The sequence below is a fragment of the Anabrus simplex genome, chromosome 1 (assembly GCF_040414725.1).
Source record: "Anabrus simplex isolate iqAnaSimp1 chromosome 1, ASM4041472v1, whole genome shotgun sequence".
NCBI lineage: Eukaryota > Metazoa > Arthropoda > Insecta > Orthoptera > Tettigoniidae > Anabrus > Anabrus simplex.
This window is the reverse complement of record NC_090265.1, coordinates 477,962,803-477,978,557: the sequence shown is the minus strand read 5'-3', so window position 1 is coordinate 477,978,557 and position 15,755 is coordinate 477,962,803.

Here is a 15,755-nt window from a genome sequence, read left to right as displayed (position 1 = left end):
AAACCCAATTCTTTTAGAACCTAGATCAGGGTACTTCGATCCAGCGAGTCGTAAGCCATGTCAACGAAGGTCACTACGAATTTCTTACTTCTCAGTTTCATGTACGATAGAATTGATTTTAGATTCATGATTTTCTCAACACAAGATCGTCTTTTCCTAAACCCTCCTTGGTATTCTCCCAGTTGCTGATCTAGCTGTGCTTCAGCTCTCGTTTGAAGTGCTTTCGCGAGAATCTTCTATGTTATCGAGAGGTATGATATGCCACGATAGTTGTTTACGTCCGCTTTGTCACCTTTCTTGTGCAGGGGGTAAATCAGGTCCGATGACCAGTCACTTGGCAGTTTCTCTGTTTACCAAATCTCCCGGATGATATCCGTAAGTTCATCAACTGCTTTATCACCTGCATGCTTCCAAAGCTCAGTAACTATTGAGTCCTCACCTGATGCTTTATTGATTTTAAGTGATTGATTGATCTGCCTGATTTCTTCTCTGGTTGGTGGACTTCAGTCTGGATTAACGGGCATATTTTCTTGAAAGCAACTTTACCATCGGAATTCCTAAAGTGAAGACCAGGTGGTGTGTATTTACTGAGATTTTGCTTGAAGGTTTTGTAGAAGTCCCGAGTGTTGTTCTTTTTGAAATCTTGGTCTATCTGTGCCTAATGATTTCTGTGGAATGCTCGTTTTACCCTGCATATGGTTTTATCGGCATGCTTTCTGGCGATCAGGAACCTCTCTCTGTTTTCTTCGTTCTTCCATTTGTTCCATCGCATCCAGGCAAGTCGCCTTTGGTTTGTGGCATTGTCGCATTCACTGGTCCACCAAGGATGCTTCCTCGACTGTGTCAGTGGGATGGTTTCTTTTGCCGTTTCAACTATGTCTTCTTTGAGTTGTTCCCAATTCTGTGGCTCAAGTGTTTTAAGTTTCTGACTGAATTCTCTTCAAGTCCTTAATTTTTCCGCATCAAACCTGTTGATCTTTCTTTCACGAAATCTCTTGGCCGATCTTGGAATAAACTGCATTTTTATCTTTGAAAAATAATGATCAGACTCGCGCTTCTTAAGACTTTTACATTCTGGATTTCTCTCTGAGATCTTCGAGAAGTAGCAATGTGGTCAATTTGGATTTCGCCGAGTTGGGGATTTGGGGATGTCCATGTTTTCAGTTTCTTAGGAAGGCGATTGAAAGCAGTTATTATTTTATTATTAGTATTGTTATTGTTACTATCCTTATGATTGATAATATTTTCTTCCTGTAACTCTCCCGTCCTTACCGAACACTCCAGGCAAACCCCTCATCGGGGGCGTGGTAACATTTGTTCCATAGGGTTAGTGCCCTTGAAATAAATTTGCTAAACTCTTGAGTGCTTACATGATAATATCATTGGTTTTACGTACAATTAACTACTCTTGCGATTTTCGAACGAGGCGAGGTTCCGCAATATTGTAGGCCTATTGCAGAAGTTATTTTACGTGCCGGTAAATCTACGGACTCGAGACTGGCGTATTTCAGCACCTACAAACACTAGTGAACTGAACCGGGATCGAACCGCCAACTTTGGCTTACAGGCCAGCGCTCTATCGTCGCTGTTCGGCCCCGCGGTGTAGGGGACAACGCGTCCGCCATTTACCCGCCGGCCCCGAGTTCGATTCCCGGCCGGGTCAGGGTTTTTTAATTGTATTTTATTAATATCCCTGGCCTAGGGACTGGGTGTTTGTGTCGTCCTTAACGTTCCTTGCCTCACATTCAACACTCTACACTTCCGCAATTCCACTTACACGCAGGTTCCTCCCAAATGGTAAAAGTAGTGGCAAAAGATCTTCATAGGTCGACGCCACGAACAAATATCATTAAAATAATTGTCGGAGCTACTCATCTCACTTTTCGTAAATAAATAAAAGCTCTATAATAAACCAAAATGTTTTGCTCGTTACTCGAGAGATGATATGTATTCTTAAGTTAAAAGTAGTTACCTATAACAAACTGTTTTGGAATCTATATAGTTATTTGATAAAAATAATAAAACCATTTTCATCACAATATCATGCATAGGAAGCGTTTTTACAACAATGAAACGACACATATTAATTTATTTACTTATAACATTTTAGCTTATAAGAATCAGCTACGTAGGATTTAAGTTCGGACGTTATTGTTTTATATTATTACATAGCTATTTTTTTTTTTGCTAGCTGTTTTACGTCGCACCGACTCAGATAGGTCTTATGGCGACGATGGGACAGGGAAGGCTAGGAGAGGGAAGAAAGCGGCCGTGACCTTAATTAAGGTACAGCCCTAGCATTCGCCTGGTGTGAAAATGGAAAAACCACGGAAAACCATTTTCAGGGCTGCCGACAGTGGGGTTCGAACCTACTATCTCCCGAATACTGGACACTGGCCGCACTTAAGCGACTGCAGCTATCGAGCTCGGTGAGCTATTTTTATTGTGGTATATTTATTGTAGCTAGGTCCATAGTGTAGAGGTAGCGTGCCTGCCTATTACCCGTGGACCACGGGTTCGATTCTCCTGGATTCGATTTACCTGGATCTGAGAGCTGGTTCGAGACCCACTCAGCCTACGTGATTACAATTGAGGAGCTATCTGACGGTGTGATGGTGGCCGCGGTCTAGAAAGTTAATAACGGCTGAGAGAATTCTTCGTGCCGGCCACACAGCACCTCGTGATCTACAGGCCTTCAGGTGAGCAGCACCATGGGATTTGGTTTTTGTGTGGTATAATTATTCTGCCTTCGTTGGTGAGACCTAGTGTTTACAGTGCACCGTATCTTCTGGTATGGTCTGCAACAAGTTTATTTTCATGATCTGTTTCCTCATTCTTGGCTTTGACAACTTGAATGTGACTGAAGTATATGCGATGCTAGTAACGTTATTCCTTATTCACCCAGCCCTTGTTATGAATGGCGTGAAAGTTCGCTCATAAGGTCGATTGGTGCGTGTATTTTAGAGGTCATGACAAACTGATATGTAATAACAACTTCTGGCTCGGTAAGGAAACGAAACGGGAAACTACCTCACTCCTAATTTCCCTAATATGACTGTTTAGTGACGCTGAAACCATCTATGGCAGCTGATGGCGAAGCTGTTGAGGATCAAACCGGCTTTCGGTTTGAATAATCCACGTACTTGTAATTATTACTGCTATCACTATTTTATTCCAGGAGAATATAATTATTTTTCCTAAACATGTTTAAAATGTACAAGTTAAATAAACGAAATATTTAATCTATAAATGAGCTTTCCACACTCTGAGGTTGTTCTTAGAAATGCTTTTTGGTATCAGGACAGAGTATACGCATGCACTGTACGGCTGTTGGTAACGCTGCCCATGTGTCGCTTTTGACCAAATAGTTCGTCCGAAAGAAATGTATTTTGCGTTAAAATCAAGTTGCTAGTTTAAGCTGAATACGACTGTATTACGCGGTAGAAAACGATGGAAGGGGAAGCTACCTCATATTCCGTCAAAATCGACCGCTCTTCTGTGGTTGGCTACTACTGAGAATCAACTCTCAAACGTGTAGCCCTTCGAACACCTCATACGATCATGGGCTCTATAATTACTGGTGAAGGGCGGAGTGAGATGTGGGCTGTTAGCTCACCCGTCACCGCCTTCTGTGACAAGATGATGTGACCAGAAATATTAACACAATTTGGTAAGTAGATGCTGCGGTTTACTTCTGTAAAGTCTATCGATGTGCTCTCGCACATTTAGTACTTTTGGGAAGAACTATTTCCTTTATGATAGGCTATATCCAACAGTAAAATGTTGGAACTCATTCTTCAATAGCTACATTTTCTGGGAAACTTTCTATAAAACTTGTACATTATAATCGTATACAAAACCGAGTTCGAGAGCTGCAGTCGCTTAAGTGCGGCCAGTATCCAGTATTCGGGAGATAGTGGGTTCGAACCCCACTGTCGGCAGCGCTGAAGATGGTTTTCACACCAGGCAAATGCTGGGGCTGTACCTTAATTAAGGCCACGGCCGCTTCCTTCCCAGTCCTAGCCCCTTCCTCTCCCATCGTCGCCATAAGACCTATCTGTGTCGGTGCGACGTTAAGTCAATAGCAAAAAAAAGTACACAAAAACGATATCACATGGCGCAACAGCCTTGGTGGGCCTTTGCCTACTAAGTGACCGCTGCTCAGTCCAACGCGCTGCAGATTACGAAGCGTTATATGGTCAACACGATGAATACTCTCAGTCGTTATTCTTGGCTTTCTAGAGGGGGGGGGGGGGGGGAGCTATCTCGACATCAAAAAGCTCGTCAATTATTCTCATGTAGGCTGGGTAGAACTCGAAACATCCTTTAATCAAGGTAAAAATATTTGACCTAACCGGGAATCGAACCAAATGCCTCTAAAATGGAGGCAGCCTTGCTACACCTAGGTTATGAGGCACAATGTTAATAATAATAATAGTAATAATAATAATAGTTTTACGAATGGGCTGAGTGGCTCGCACGGTAAAACTCTGGCTTTCTGAGCCTAAGTAGGCTCGTTCGATCCTGGTTCGGTCCAGTGTATTTGAAGAAGTCCGAATACGCCAGCCTGGTAAAAAAGGCAAACAATAAGGTTAAGCATGTCGTCACGCTGCTCACATGGAATTCCAGCATTAGCAGGCCATCAGGGTGGGCAGTATTTGTCTCAGCAGTCTAAAGCCCTAAATGGACTGTTGCATCAGGGCGTTATCTCCTTTCTGTCCCCTTCCACCCCAACCCCCGTATCGAATGAAAAAGAAAGAATATTAGAATGAAGCCGAATACAACACACATCGTAATCTTTATTGAAGTTGTAACTACCCAAAGCCAGGTTATTACCACGTCATGCTTTATTGCCCCAAACTACATTATTCCAAATTGCTTGTAAATGTGTTTTTTACTCTTCAAATCCACAGAGCATTCCTCCTCTAACCACCACTGAAATATATCCCTTCGTGTAGGGTTTCCGACCGTAAAACAGAGCCAAATCCGAAGAAGGAAATGATTGTAAAGGTGTTTTACTTATTAATGTCAGTTCTAATACAGAGTAGTGGTGGTTTCCGTCTGGATTTTTAGTCTAGAGTGTCTTTATTTTTCCTCTTTTCATAACTTATTTTTTCCTAAAGTGACGCCCTCATTATTTCGTATGCTAGGGCATTGTTGTCCCTTCACCTTCCTGTACATTGGAGGATTTATATTTATTCTCACTTTCCTGTTCATATCAACAATACTTGTAAAACACTGTTGTTTTCCGATTTCGAGAGTAATAAGTTCACGAAGTCTATATTCACACCTTTCATGACTCTTCCTTTTATAGGGAACCGGGGGTATATAAAGTCCTCAGAGACGTCCATAATTTCATTGTTTTTCAGAAGTGTCTTCTTAAACTGCTTCTCCGGGGAACTCGATATAGATCTGTGCTTCCTAAACATGGGTAACCGAGGGTTGTTCTAGGATTCATCTAGTGGAATTTAAATTTTTTTATACTTCCAACTTCCTCTTCTCCGGCTCTAAGATCAGTGTCGTAGCCTTCGGTCCTCAGGGTTGTGGGTTCCGTTCCCGGCTGGATGGAGAGATTTTAATCTCAAACTGTCAATTCCCTTGGCTCAAGGACTAGATGTGTGTACTGTCTCCAATATTCCTGCACCTCTCTCACACACACACTGCACACAGGGCTGCACGTAAAAATTATTATTATTATTATTATTATTATTATTATTATTATTATTATTATTATTTTCGATAGTTTTCCTCTATTTGACTGTCCTCTTTTTTGTACATCATCTTAACGGTTTTCTGCTGCCTCCATTTTCGAGCTGGCTCGGACGGTAGAGCGCTGGAACCCCAGTTGGTGTGTTGGATCCCGGCTCAGTCCAGTGGTATTTCAAGGTGTGCTCAAATATGACAGCCTAGTGTCGGTTGACTTCCGGGTACACAAAAGATCTCCTGCGGCATCTCGACGTCTCCGAAAAACGTAAAACCAATAATGTTAATCTTTTTGGACTGTCTGTTGTATCCAACAGTCATAATTCTCTGTCGCAGAGAATTACTTAGCGTTATTTATTTATATCGTGTCAGAAGCATACATAAGTTTAAAATTAAAGATAAGGAAAAACATAAAACATAATATAAATACTCCAATGGCGAAGAGCCACATTAAACTATGTGAGCCCAAAACCTTGCAACACCAAGTGCATTTGGCTTTGCTTTAACCAGGTCTTCTGTTGTGCAGCTGAATGGGCATGAATTGCATTGCAGCAAATGGGCTGTGGTCTGCTCTTCTCCACATACACACAAGGTACTGTCCACTTCGAAACCCCATTTCTTCTGGTTTACCCTGCACCGCGTAACACCAGAGCGCAGTCTGTTCAGTGCTCTCCAATTCACCCAATCTGTGACATGGCCAGGAGGGAGTTCCTCTTTTGGGGTCATCCATTGACTGATCCTCGTATGTTGACTCCTGACGCGCCATTCTTGAATTCTTGCTTGCTGCGCTGTTCCTGCAAGTGTTTCGGTTACTCTCAAGAAGCTTTTCCTAGACTTAAGCCGCTGGCGTGGTGGCTCATATCCAAACAAAGGGTGGGCTTCCGATGTCAACACCTTTCTCTTTTCTTTCTTGGCTGCCACTTTACGGCGAATATCGGGAAATGCTATCCCTGCAAGGCAATACACTTTTTCCAAAGGTGTAGGTCTCAAACATCCAGTAATAATGCGGCAGGTTTCGTTGAGTGCTACATCAACTGCTTTGGTATGGCAAGATTTGTACCACACCGGTCATGCGTATTCAGCTGCGGAATAGCAGAGCGAAAGGGCAGATGTCCTCACTGTGTCTGGTTGTGCTCCCCAAGATGTTCCAGTTAGCTTCCGCACAATATTGTTTCTAGCAGCCACTTTCTGCTTGATGTTCAAACATTGTTTTCTGTAGGTTAAGGCACGATCCAGAGTGACTCCGAGGTACTTCGGGGTAGGATTGTGTTGTAATGCTATGCCTTGTCAAGTGACCTTCAGAGTTCGGGAAGCTTCTCTGTTGTTTAGATGGAAAACACAGGTTTGCATCTTAGTTGGGTTTGGTGTTAGTTGATTCTTCTTGTAATAGCCAGCAAGAGTGTCTAGAGCTGTGGACAATGTTTGTTCAATCGCCTCGAAGTTATCCCCCTGAGAAGTGATGACACAATCATCAGCATAGATGAAACTATTCGTCCCGGCAGGAAGAGGCTGATCATTTGTGTAAATATTGAAAAGCATTGGTGCCAACACGCTTCCCTGAGGTAGTCCGTTATTCTGTATCCTCCACCTGCTTCTTTTTCCCTGGAACTCAACGAAGAAACTTCGATTTTGAAGTAAGTTTCTAATGGCACAAGTCAGATGGAAGTCCTTTGTCATGCTGTATACCTTTCCAAGGAGAATTCGGTGATTAACAGTATCATATGCTGCCGAGAGATCTATAAATGCAGCTCCTGTGATTTTCCGGCTTTCAAAGCCATCTTCTATGTGTTGACTTAATTTCAACACCTGTGATGTGCAGCTTTTCCCTCTCCTGAATCCAGCTTGCTGTGGAATCAGAAGTGGCTCGATTTTATCAGTCAACCTATTGAGGATTAGTCTTTCCAGAATCTTAAAAAGATGGCATAATAAGGAGATTGGCCTGTAGCTCCTAGGGTCATTTTTATCTTTGCCTGGTTTTAGAATGGCTATGACCCTAGCCTTCCTCCATATTTTAGGTATCATGGAAGACTGAACGCAGTTATTCATGAGTTCTAGCAACCAGCACTTCGCAGTAGGACCAAAGTTCTTAATTTGTTCCATTCGAAGGTCATCGAGTCCTGCTGACTTCCCAATCTTACACTTACTGAGAGCTAATTCCAGTTCAGTTAGTGTGAAATGCTTAGATAACTCATTGCTCTCGTCTGGTTGTCTGACTATAGGATTCTTCCCTACTTTCATGGAAAGCTTTGGTTTTCCATTAAGCAAAAGTTGGTGTGCTATTTGATCTGCACTCACATTGGCATGTGTGTTACCTTGCGTAGGATCATTGCTCAAGCGTTTTAAAAGTCTCCAAGCTTCTTGACTACTGCTACCCATATCGACTTCAGACATCAACTTCATCCATGTCTCCTTCTTTGCCTGGGAGATAGAGGAAAGAACACTTTGTGCTGCTTGAATCGTTTGCTCACTAAATGGGTCTTCTTCGTGAAGCCTGTAGTAATCATGCAGCAGAGCAGTTGTTTCACGAGTTATACCTTGAAGGTAGCGTGTCCTGCAGCCTCTGGGAATTGATGCCCGTGAACAGAACTTCACGATATCAATGAATTTGCCATAATCTTGGCCTACCTGTTAAATAAAGACCACCCGTTTGTGCGTACAAACGAGGCTCGCTCATAACGGTATGATACGTGTTATGTCAGGTGGATGGCTGCGTAGCTCAGTCTGTTGTACACTTGCATCCTCTACTCAACGGTGTGTAATTGAACCGTAGTGCAACTGGTTGGCATTTAAGAGATCACAAATGCAGGTGATCTGTGTCTTAAATACTTTTCAAGGCAAGATTCTAACATTTCTGCACCTCTTAACAACCGAATTTACGGGTATTATTATTATTATTATTATTATTATTATTATTATTATTATTATTATTATTATTATTATTATTATTGTGCCCGTTCGCATCTCGTAGACCATTTACAAAATGGCGGCGTAGGAAGGTATGGCCCATGCGATCTATTAAGGCAATGAACTTCTTATTAATACAGCATATAGGAGACCATGCACGTCACGGAACGGACTGATTTGGAAGACACTGCAGGACAGTAGAGGCTCATTTTGAATTGTTTTGAAAAAAATATAGCAGCGGAATGATTGTTTAAAAATATACTCTAAAAATTTCAACTGCAGAAGTAAGACGCAAATACAAGCGAAGCTTTACATCTGAAGATTATCCTAAACTCCTGAGGAAGATATTGACTGTTTACAATCGGCGATAACATCCGATAAAATAATTCACCTACGTATGTTATAAAGAGACGAGATATCATAGAAATAAATAATTTGTGGTGAGATACGTCTGACTTGGGTCCGGTGAGCAACCACTCTGCGATTGAAGAATAAGGACTCACCATATTGCAGAACCGATCATTTCGTATGAGAAGAAAGTTACCCCTGTGGTTATAAACTTAATATCTATATACGGAGAACTTATTCCAACCGAAGAAAACTTCGTCGTTTAGAATAGCAGTAGAACTATGGAATATATCATGACTGATTGCTCCGCAAAAGGAATTTTCTACGCTGTCTGCAGATTTGGAGTGATGACTGTTTGCTAAATCTACATGATGGACTGAACTGGGGATAGGCACCGGCGAGCCAGAGGACCGGCCGATGAGGATTGGACCGGCGAGCCAGAGGACCAGCTGATGAGGATTGGACCGGCGAGCCATGTGACCAGCTGATGACCAGGAAGACGTTATCCAACCGGAGATCCAAATCCTAACAGAGGGTCTAACTACAACCAAGGAATGCAGCGACAACCAGACCAAACGTAGCATCTGACGAGCTAAGTCCATACATTTTTTTTAGTAGAGTAGTTTCTTGCAATCTGCACCCTCACTCTAACATCGGCATGTGCTGATTAATTGGTGTTATTTATGAATTAATTAAGAACGTGTGTGAAACATAAAGTGAAGTGTGAGATTTAAGGCTATAAGATAAGATGGCAGTGTAGAATTAGAATTCTATTAAATCATATACAGGGTACCGCACTTGCATACATACAGTAGAAACTAGCATGAGTAAATGAAAGAAGTGTTTCTTGTGAAGATCTAATAGCAATGAGTCTATATAACTAGTGAAACTTCGATTAATCTCGTTTACCTGTACAAAGATTACGTCACGAATTTACCTGCGCGACACAGATGAATATAGTTAAGTTACGTATTCTTTTCTTCATAGAAAGAGGGCATTGAACTCAAACTTCTGTTTTTAAGATAAGAGGATATTAAAATGCGTTTATTACAAGGCAATTCTAAAATGTTTGCCATATAGTTTTGGGTGTAATCGGCTATATGCGTACGGCAATATGTATGCCGGTGGTATGATAATGTATATTGGAATGGTGTTGAAATGTGGTTGTTTCTTGGAGCATATTAAGGAATACTTGAAATACAGATGTTTGTTTATATTCTGCGGTAAGAGAAAGAATTGCTATTCGCCGAGGAAACGTTGTGTTAGATTTACATGAGGTGAGTTTCTGTGTCATATGGAAAGAATATGTCAAAGTGTGAACATCGCGCAGATGACCATTTTAAGGTAAGATTGACATGTATTTTGGTAGAATTGTGAATCGTGACAGTTTTTATCTGACATTGGTAAATGGCATGTACCGAGTATAAGAGAGTTCTTTAACATACGGTTTACTAGACTCATGATTAAGTATACATGTGATATTCTTTGGTGCGGTGACGTTTCAATATAATACGTATTAATTTCATTCTGTACTGTCCATACGAGTTGTGTAGCTCGTACACATGAGAGATATCGAGTTATAGATGATAGCTAAAGCACATTGAGCCGTTGATGGAGGAGTGTGTGGATCGGAAACTACTTGAACAGTTAGATAGATGTTCATTTCTTTTCACGCAGATATGATTTCAATTGAAGTGTTTTAAATATAAAGAATAGGATAATGGTTAGTTAGGAGCCATATGTCGTAGGCTCTAGGGAGGTATTGTCTTAGCCCGTAAGTTGCTATTTATGCGTATTCAAGATGAGTGACCAAATAATCAGAGTTCAGATTTATGAATGGAAAATTTGGAGAGCAGTTTTACGATTTCACACTCACGCAAGAGTTTGTTTGGGAAATACATTGTTGTTGTTTGAGTCATCAGTCCATAGACTGGTTTGATGCAGCTCTCCATGCCACCCTATCCTGTGCTAACCTTTTCATTTCTACGTAACTATTGCATCCTACATCTGCTCTAATCTGTTTTTCATATTCATACCTTGGTCTACCCCGACCGTTCTTTCCACCTACACTTCCTTCAAAAACCAACTGAACAAGTCCTGGGTGTCTTAAGATGTGTCCTATCATTCTATCTCTTCTTCTCGTCAAATTTAGCCAAATCGATCTCCTCTCACCAATTCGATTCAGTATCTCTTCATTCGTGATTCGATCTATCCATCTCACCTTCAGCATTCTTCTGTAGCACCACATTTCAAAAGCTTCTATTCTCTTTCTTTCTGAGCTAGTTATCGTCCATGTTTCACTTCCATACAATGCCACGCTCCACACAAAAGTCTTCAAAAACATCTTTCTAATTCCGATATCAATGTTTGAAGTGAGCAAATTTCTTTTCTTAAGAAAGCTCTTCCTTGCTTGTGCTAGTCTGCATTTTATGTCCTCCTTACTTCTGCCATCGTTGGTTATTTTACTACCCAAGTAACAATATTCATCTACTTCCTTTAAGACTTCGTTTCCTAATCTAATATTTCCTACATCACCTGCCTTCGTTCGACTGCACTCCATTACTTTTGTTTTGGACTTATTTATTTTCATCTTGTACTCCTTACCTAAGACTTCATCCATACCATTCAGCAACTTCTCGAGATCTTCTGCAGTCTCAGATAAAATAACAATATCATCCGCAAATCTCAAGGTTTTGATTTTCTCTCCTTGGACTGTGATTCCCTTTGCAAATTTCTCTTTGATTTCCTTTACTGCCTGTTCTATGTAAACATTGAAAAGGAGAGGGGACAAGCTGCAGCCTTGCCTCACTCCTTTCTGGATTGCTGCTTCTTTTTCAAAGCCCTCGATTCTTATCACTGCAGACTGATTTTTATACAGGTTGTAGATAACTCTTCGTTCTCGGTATCTGATCCCTATCATCTTCAGAATCATAAATAGCCTGGTCCAATCAACATTATCGAATGCCTTTTCTAGATCTACGAATGCCATGTACGTGGGCTTGTCCTTCTTGATTCGATCCTCTAAGATCAGACGTAAAGTCAGGATTGCTTCACGTGTTCCTACATTTCTTCTGAAGTCAAATTGATCTTCCCCCAACTCAGCTTCAACTTGTTTTTCCATTCTTCTGTAAATAATACGTGTTAAAATTTTGCAGGCATGAGATACTAAACTAATAGTGCGGTAGTTTTCACACCTGTCAGCACCGGCTTTCTTGGGAATAGGTATAACAACATTCTGCCGAAAATTGGATGGGACTTCTCCTGTCTCATACATCTTGCACACTAAATGAAATAACCTTACCATGCTGGTTTCTCCTAAGGCAGTCAGTAATTCAGAGGGAATATCATCAATTCCAGGTGCCTTGTTCCTATTTAGGTCACTCACAGCTCTGTCAAACTCTGACCTCAAAATTGGGTCTCCCATTTCATCAGCATCAACAGCCCCTTCATGTTCCAGAACGAAATTATCTACATCGTTACCTTGATACAACTTTTGGATATGCTCCTGCCATCTTTCTGCTTTGTCTTCTTTCCCTAGAAGTGGCTTTCCATCTGAGCTCTTAATATTCATGCACCTAGATTTCCTTTCTCCAAAGGTTTCCTTGATTTTCCTGTATGCAGCATCTACCTTTCCCAGGACCATACAGCCTTCGACATCCTTGCACTTCTCCTTCAGCCATTCTTCCTTAGCTACCTTGCACTTTCTATCCACTTCATTCTTTAATCGCCTGTATTCTTTTCTGCCCTCTTCATTTCTAGCATTCTTGTATTTTCGTCGTTCATCAATCAGGTCTAGTATCTTCTGAGTTATCCACTGATTCTTAGTTGATCTTTTCTTCCTTCCTAACATTTCTTCAGCAACCCTACTGACTTCATTTTTCATGACTCTCCACTCTTCCTCTACTGTGTTTCCTTCGGCCTTTTCATTTAGTCCTTGTGCAACATGTTCCTTGAAACAATCCATCACACTCTTTTCTTTCAACTTGTCTAGATCCCATCTTTTTGCATTCTTTCCTTTCTTCAATTTCTTCAACTTCAGATGGCATTTCATGACCAACAAGTTGTGGTCAGAGTCCACGTCTGCTCCTGGGAAAGTTTTGCAATCCAACACCTGGTTTCTGAATCTCTGCCTAATCATAATGAAGTCTATTTGATACCTTCCAGTGTCTCCAGGTCTCGTCCACGTATACAGCCGTCGTTTGTGGTGTTTGAACCAAGTATTGGCGAGGACTAAATTATGGTCAGTGCAGAATTCAACCAGGCGACTTCCTCTTTCGTTCCTTTGTCCCAATCCAAATTCTCCTACTGTGCTACCTTCTCTTCCTTGGCCTACCACTGCGTTCCAGTCTCCCATCACAATTAGATTCTCGTCACCTTTGACATATTGTATTAAATCTTCTATCTCCTCATATATTCTTTCAATTTCTTCATCATCCGCTGAACTAGTAGGCATATAGACCTGCACTATTGTGGTGGGCATTGGTTTGGTGTCTATCTTGGCGACAATAATTCTTTCACTATGCTGGTCGTAGTAGCTTATCCGCTGCCCTATTTTCTTATTCATTATTAAACCAACTCCTGCAGTACCCCTGTTTGATTTCGTGTTGATAATTCGGTAGTCGCCTGACCAAAAATCCTGTTCTTCCTGCCAACGTACTTCACTTATACCAACTACATCTAACTTTAGCCTATCCATCTCCCTTTTCAGATTCTCTAACCTACCACAACGATTCAAACTTCTAACATTCCACGCTCCGACTCGCAGAATGTCAGTATCCATCTTCCTGATAATCGCCCCCTCTCGTGTAGTCCCCACCCGGAGATCCGAATGGGGGACTAGTTTACCTCCGGAATATTTTACCCGGGAGGAAGCCATCATGAGTACATCATTCATACAGAGAGAGCTGCATGTCCTCGGGAGGTGGTTACGGCTGTAGTTTCCCGTTGCTTTCAGCCGTGTAGCAGTATCAACACAGCTAAGCCATGTTGAGTATTATTACAAGGCCGTATCAGTCAATCATCTAGACTGCCGCCCTTGTAACTACCGAAAGGCTGCTACCCCCCTTTCGTTGAACCATTCGTTAGTCTGGTCTCTCAACAGATACCCATCCGATATGGTTGCACCTGCGGCTCGGCTATCTGCATCATTGGGACACGCAAGCCTCCCCACCGCGGCAAGGTCACATGGTTCGTAGAGGAGGGGGAAATACATACGTAAAGATATGATCAGATTTACATTCGCAATCTGACTTTATCCCATTTAATTTTTATTACGTTTCAATTTAGCAAACCATCCATTTTTATCACAGTGAGATGACTTAAATGTGGTGAGAATAATTTATATAATTAGCATGACAGTATTCACAACGAGTATTTATATGGAGACCGTGATTGCTCAGTGATCTCTTGAATATAATTGGAGAAAATCAATCACACTTCGGAACATGGCTACGAATATAGAAGTAAATAACTAATATGAATTTGAACATTAAATGAGAAAGAATGTAAATAATTTAAAGCTTAATTATTTTACTTTTATTTGAGCCAGCGCTGACTCTAATCCTTTATGCTTAAATATTATTACGATAATACTACCCAGAATTCACATTAACTTACATTGAACATGATTTATTCAATAAATTTTCTTATATTTTTCTTTTAGAAAGTGCCTGTGTTTTGAATTCCTTTTGGGTAACGGCTAGTTTGTAAGTTAGCTAATAAGTTTTGTAGATATAAGTAATTGATGAGTTTGACAAAAAGAAAGAGATTCTTTTTGAGGTTATCGGCCACAGGTCCTTACTTGAGCGTATAGGTATTCCCATGATGTGCATCTCAACAGACCGAGTCTCTTGCGAAACCACGTAAAAAACTAACCATATAAAATCACAGATTTTATGAGCGATAGATGGAATACCCTGAGAAGAAATTGAGTTACCGGGAGAACTTGGCACTGACCGCTCGATAGGCGGGTGCATTATTATTATTATTATTATTATTATTATTATTATTATTATTATTATTATTATTATTATTATTATTATTATTATTATTATTATTATTATCAACATCATTATGCATTCGGCTTCAAAAATGGGTCGACAGCCTTGAAGATGATTTCCCGTGCTTTTCTATTCTTACACCAGGCAAATGCTGGGACTGTACTTTAATTAAGGCGACGGTCGCTTCCTTCTCACTCCTAGCACGTTCCTATCCCATCGTCACCATAAGACCTGTCCGACTCGTTGGCTGAATGGTCAGCGTACTGGCTTTCGGTTCAGAGGGTCCCGGGTTCGATTCCCGGCCGGGTCGGGGATTTTAACCTTCATTAGTTAATTGCAATGGCCCGGGGGCTGGGTGTTTGTGCTGTCCCCAACATCCCTGCAAATCACACACCACACATAACACTATCCTCCACCACAATAACACGCAGTTACCTACACATGGCAGATGCCGCCCACCCTCATCGGAGGGTCTGCCTTACAAGGGCTGCACTCGGCTAGAAATAGCCACACGAAATTATATACCATAAGACCTATCTGTGTCGGTGCGATGTAAAGCAAATTATTTTTAAAAATGGGTTTAGAACTAGAGGGGCATTATTCAGTATGCAGATATTACTCCACCGATGCCGGGATGTTAATGTGGATGTTTATGCTTGTTTCATAGATTATGAACACGATATGTTCGCATACCATACTTGTATTCTTATAGAACTTGGGCTTGAAGGACGTGGCATACGAATTATTGGAAATCTCTACTGGACCCAGAATGCTGGGGTAAAAGTAGATGGTCAGCTTTCA